Source organism: Podarcis melisellensis, assembly GCF_964234715.1.
Source record: "Podarcis melisellensis genome assembly, chromosome: 6".
NCBI lineage: Eukaryota > Metazoa > Chordata > Lepidosauria > Squamata > Lacertidae > Podarcis > Podarcis melisellensis.
This window is the reverse complement of record NC_138538.1, coordinates 22,495,614-22,501,980: the sequence shown is the minus strand read 5'-3', so window position 1 is coordinate 22,501,980 and position 6,367 is coordinate 22,495,614. Positions and strand designations below refer to the sequence as shown.

General features: G+C 43.9%; 1 long non-coding RNA gene across 1 annotated transcript; it reads left to right on the top strand.

Annotated features, from left to right (window-relative positions):
* The first annotated feature begins 1,478 nt into the window (after positions 1-1,478).
* LOC309371334 lies at positions 1,479-5,340 on the top strand. The gene is made up of 3 exons (XR_014169058.1): positions 1,479-1,586; positions 2,654-2,797; positions 4,417-5,340. It is a non-coding gene; the product is annotated as an uncharacterized lncRNA (long non-coding RNA).
* The last annotated feature ends 1,027 nt before the right edge of the window (positions 5,341-6,367 follow it).

Here is a 6,367-nt window from a genome sequence, read left to right as displayed (position 1 = left end):
TCCCGATTATATGGAAGGCTGGGCTCTGATGCAGAGGATTATCTTGTGAAGAACAGGGCTTGGTAGGGTGGACATTCTATGACAAAGGACAGGTAATCTGTCATTACTTATAGGACTTAATTTTTCCCATGCAGCACAGTCTCAAAGGGTGTCTCTTAACCAATCAGAGCGTGCTTTATTTAATAGGTATCAGTGTGTACACTGCAAGGATTAAGCTTGTGCTACACAGGGAATGGAAACAAATGTGTTTAATCAGGGTGGAATATACTTGCTGGGGGAAAATCCATGACTTGCAAGGGATAATTAAGGGCCACATTACAGGTGCTGGCTGCATTAGCTGTGTCACCAGTTCTGGTGGGATAAATTAGACATACACTAACTGTTGTGATCCAAGGGGAAGTCCATTTCTAGGTCACTGCAGGGAATTCCTTGCAAATAGCAGCCACCCTGGTGAAGAATTTTGGATGAAACTGCTTAACAAAACGATACTTGACTTGAGCTTCCTCTGATCTCATGCACGGTCACCGGACTCTTTGCTAATTGAAATCAGTGAAATTAAATACATAGTCTTGGGTGCAAGTACAATTAAATCTTACTGTATTTACTTACTGCATAGTCTTGGGGCATGCACAGAGTTCCAGTTCAACTGAGCTGCTTGATTACACCTTTCAAAAGAACCAAGTTGCATGGAATGGCAGAAAAGGTTAATTACTGGCAACTTTTGTTATCCCAGTAGTGATGTAGGGAAGTGAGAGTTGGACCATAAAGAAGGCTGATCGCTGAAGAATTGATGCTTTTGAATTCTGGTGCTGGAGGAGACTTTTGAGAATCCCATGGACTGCAAGAAGATCAAACTATCTATTCTTAAGGAAATCAGCCCTGAGTGCTCACTGGAAGGACAAATCCTGAAGCTGAGGCTCCAGTACTTTGGCCACCTCATGAGAAGAGAAGACTCCCTGGAAAAGACCCTGATGTTGGGAAAGATGGAGGGCACAAGGAGAAGGGGACGAGAGAGGACGAGATGGTTGGACAGTGTTCTCAAAGCTACCAGCATGAGTTTGACCAAACTGCAGGAGGCAGTGGAAGACAGGAGTGCCTGGTGTGCTCTGGTCCATGGGGTCACGAAGAGTCGGACACGACTAAACAACTAAACAACCACAAAGACCAACCTTTCTTAACTTGGTGCTGTCCAGATGTTTCAGACGACAATTCCCTCCAGCTCCATTCATTGTGTTGGCTGGGGCTGATGGGAGTTGTCACTCCAAACAGCTGGACAGCACCAAGCCGGGGAAGTTCATTGCAGATTATAATCTGTTAATTCCAGTGTCTACTGTTGCAAGATGTGACATAGATGGAAACTATATACAACCCAACAGAATTAGCAAGATGCACCAGCTAAGAATGAGGGCGTGAAAAGATGGCATCATCTCCTGACCCACCCCTACCAATATAAATACTGACTTAGCTTAGTCTTGGGCATTGATATCTGGCTAACATCATGAAGACTTTAGGTGCCTTCCTCCTTCTCAGCATCCTAGTCCTTTCTTCACAGATGCCACCTGCATCAGGTGCAGGAAGACCAAAAGGTAAGTTTCAAGATAACCATATGCTATAAGGACTATTTTTGCTTCTGATAAAAATAGGCATTTCCCCCCACCGCCATTTCATCCTTTGAAATCAGATCAGCGCAGGGTTAGCCAACATGGTACCCTCTGAATGTTGGTGGGCTCCCATAGGCCAGCATAGCCAATGAACAGAGATCAAGACAGTTGGAATCTAACAATGTTTGGAGGACATCATGCTAGCAACATTGATCTTAAGGGATGCATGCACCGTTGGTGCCCCACTAAGCCAAACATCCATTCAACTATGGGCAGGTCTATGGTAGAGCCTGGTGTGGTTCTGGCAGGTGAGAGGGTGGGGATGGGTGGTTATGGAGAGGGGGCAGCCTGAGACTTTGGCAGGTCCTGGAGTGGGAGTGAGGTGAGTCTAACTGGTGCCAGAGTAGAAAGATTAAAAAACAAACAAACCACATGCTGTCTCCGTTTCAATTACTTTGCGTGTTCAATAGCATATCTGATACTGAAGTCAAGGGCAGAATAACGGATGAGCAGGCAAACACTTGACAAATAGCAATTCTAGCTATGCTGAGGAGCATGCTTTTAATACTGGCAATGTTTCAAGATAACCATCCTGCAGTCTTCTGTAGCTCATCTTATCTAGTAAACTCCTCCTGCTTTTTTCAGAGCAGGGGAACCAGTTTCCATAAAGACTGCTGAGGAATTCTCCCCTGTTCTTTCAATCTGGAATCAGACTTAACCTATGGAACTTTTCTTCTGAAAGGATAAGTCTATAAATGGATACTAGTCACATTGGCTATGTTCTGCCTCCATGGCTGGAGGCAATAATTCTTCTGAATACCAGTTGCTGGAAACTACAGGAGGGGAGAGAGCCCTCGTGCTTGGGTCATGTCTGGGGGTTTCCCATAGGCAATCTGGTTGGCCACTGTGAGAACAGGATTCTGGACTAGATGGGTCATTGGCCTGATCCAGCAGACCCATCTTATGTCCTTAAGAGTAATTATCTGGCAAGTCCAAGAAGCATAACAATTCTGCCCTTTCCTTTCATTCCACGTTTGCTCTTTCTGTCGCAGAGAAACCAGGACAGTGCCCAGTGGTTACTGTAAGATGTCGGATGATGAATCCCCCCAACCATTGCAACAATGACTTTGACTGTACAGGGTCCATGAAGTGTTGCCAAGGGATATGTGGAAAAGACTGCACCGAGCCAGTATTTGGTACTGTATGCAACAAGATAATTGTATTGTGTTGATTCAAGTTTCTCGCCAACAATTTCAGCATTTCCCTTGTGGGTGGTAATATGGGTTATGATTCCTTTGAGGAGAACAAATCGGGAAATTGAAAGTTGTATTGCTTGCATCTCAGGAAGGATGGTGAAAATGTTCCAAGCGTGGATGGCTGGAGAAGAAGAGGCTTAGCATTCTGTTATGGCAGGGCTAGCCAACATGGTGCATTCCAGATTTATCCGGAATACAAAACCCATCAGCGCTAGCTAGCATAGTCAATGGTTAGGGATGATGGAAGATGTAGTTCACAATGTTCAAAGGACACCACATTGGCTACGTCTGTATTATGGGATGCAGATCCGGCTCACCCATTAGGCAAGCTGAGGTTGCTGCCTCAGGCAGTAGAAGTCCCCCAGGCAGAATCCCCGCAGCTACGCCACCTGCCCCATCCCCTTCACCAGTGGTGGAGTGGTCTCACCCAAAATTGGCATGATCTTCTTGGAAATTGGCACAAATGGTGGTGCCGCTTCTGCACCATTGGCAGATGCAGCAGGGCGCATGGCTAAGCAGGTGGCGGCGGCAGGAGCAGACAGGTAGCAGTGGCAGCAGCAGTGGCGTGGCAAGGTGGCACTTTCCCCTTTCCTCAAGTTGCGAGAGTGGAAGCACCATCCCTGATGGGATGCAGCAATGGTGGAGAAAGGTGGGATTCTTTTCCTTTTAAGTGAAGACTGAGATCTCTCAGCAATGCAGGAGGGCTCCCTACCCTCATTCACCAACTGCAGGGCACCTCTATGGATCAGAGTGACTTTTCTCCAAAACCACTCTGTTTGTGCCCAGTGACATTTTTGCTACCTGGATCCAACAGTTACTGGAGATGGAGAGTGGAAGGGCACTCAGAATTATCCGTTGGGAATAACGGGCCTGTGTTACTTATGTCCATTAATTCCAACAGGTCAACTCTGAGTGTGGCCAACATTGGAAGCAACCCATGATATGCAAAATCTGTGTTCCCATTCGGTGGAGGGATCCCACTGGAAGTGACATCAGGCATGATGGTGGCATCTTAACTCTCTTCTAACTGCAGTACTGTATAACTGTTGGTTTTGGTATGGGAGAATGTAATCCCAGGTGGAATAGATGGAGGGAGCATCCTGATATTGTCCTGGTCTCCTTTCTCTTATTCTTACAGGGCAATTCTATGATTACAGAATCATAGAATTGTAGAGTTGGAAGGGACCCTGAGGGTGATCTAGTCCAATTATTATTCATGACTCATGCATATTACACTGCAGCTCTATATTGTTGCAGATCCTATCGTGGATAATCATAACCTAATTATAAATCTAAATATAAATTGCTGAAGTATTTAGGCTCTTGGTGCTTATTAGATTCAGAGACTTTCGTCAGAGATATGTCATGTTACAGCAAGAGAAGATATTATGTGTACTAGAGAAGCCAAGGTCAACAACTCCTCCTTCATATAGTTCAGACAGGGCATGAGAATTGTGTAACCTGCACTAATCCATGCAGAATGTGAGTCATTATCACACTGCAACTATCTGTGATGGTAGGATTTAATCAAATAGATCTTCCTCTCCTCTTTCCTGTAGCATAAATTCTTGTTTCACTGATGAACACCCAGCAGCAGCAGCAGCAACTACTACTACTACTACAACTACAACAACTACAACTACAACTACAACTACAACAACTACAACTACAGCACTGCAACAAAAACACCTGTTCCATCCATAGACATTATTCTGATTGGTAGTCACCAGCCAACTACTTCACCACATTTGCAGGAGGAAAATTTAGCTGAATTATTCATTGATTTGGATCTTTGGGTGTCTAAAGTATTTGAAGCCCTTGATTTGGAGAGGGAATTGATAATCTCTCTGTTTATGTCTTCAGCTCCCAAAGAAAGGCCCATTCGTTACAAAGCTAACTCTTAAGATATCATTCTTCTGATTTACTGCAGACAAACTAATATCCGAGACAGAACTGAGCTGAAGCTGCTTTCCGCTTTTCATGTTGGCCTTTCATAATAACAGCTTCCCCCTTTTTTGCCTCTTATTGGAGTTGCTCTCAAAAGTCTCGTTCATTTTGGATTGCACAAGTCTCCACTGAAATTATGTGCGGACGTGATAGCATGCACTTCTGGTGCCTAATATGATTTGCTCTTTGGAGCAACATATTCAGCCATAGCCCCAGGAAGAAATATCTCTGTACCTTTCTATCTCTGTTTTGTGGTGTTGGATGGCAGACTTGTGCCTACTTACAAACAGCCTCCACTGGCCTCCACCTAAAACAGTTACTCATGAGCAACAACAACCCACATGATAGAGTAAGGGGCACAGGGACCATACCTTATGGCAGTGCCAGATGCCAACTCAGTCTCCATGTCTACTTTAGCAACACTAGAACAGGACCTAATACTGTCTCCCACAGGGGTGCATTCCCCTGCCCATTTTCCACTTTGATTTCTACCATCACCTGCCCAAAATATCCTTCTGTATTCAACATAGAATTGACCTGACCTCACAATGGCAATACCCACAAACCAGTAGCAGAACATTTCGGCCTCCCAAGACTCTCTGTAACTGACCTCAACATACATGTTGTTGTTTAGTCGTTTAGTCGTGCCCGACTCTTCGTGACCCCATGGACCAGAGCACGCCAGGCACTCCTGTCTTCCACTGCCTCCCGCAGTTTGGTCAGGCTCATGTACTTTCACAACAAAGAGACTTTGAATGAATAAATACTATGTGAAACAACTGAGTTACAATTTGTCAAGAAGTTCATTGCCATCACTTGCTGGTCAAATGAAGAGAAAGGATTTTAATCAAGTACTTTATTATAGTCATAGACCAGCGTATTTTTTAAAAATCAAAGTTACCAATCAATGTCAGGATATCTGTGCCATCAATGGCTTTCTTACGAATGGTTCCCTGCCCCACTGTGTGTGTTGATAGAGTCATCTCAAAAATGATGAGTCAGTTATCATTAAACTGCAGCTGTAAAGGGTGTGCCTATTTAACTTACATATACATTCTAATTGCTACTCTGATCTCATTACCATTCAGTTTTTGCTTTATACCTTTCTCCCTTAAATACTTGCCAACTAAGAATTCACTTCATGCATCCAATGAAGTAGGCTTTAGTCTACAAAAGCTTGTGCTGCAATAAACCTTAATAAATCTATTTGTCTTTAATATGCCTCAAGCCTCGTTGTTGCTCTAACAAGATTTGTTTGCCAAAATCAGAAGCAATTACTTCTGAACCTGGAACTTGATATCTGCTAATCTTAGCTATTCAATAATATTTGTTTTGTGGCAACCAGCCAAGTCAAATTGGATGCTCTGCTATTGGCCAAACGAATGATCTTGATTGAGATATGTGATTAACAAGAAAATGCAGCTCTGCAGGTGCATGACAACAGTGCAGAAGTCTTTGTGTTCAAAGTTTCCACTCAGACCAACATTTCAAAACCATATATGTCTGCCTGCCTGCCTGTCTAATATGACAGTTGCCAACATTTCATTATAGTCTAGCATTGGC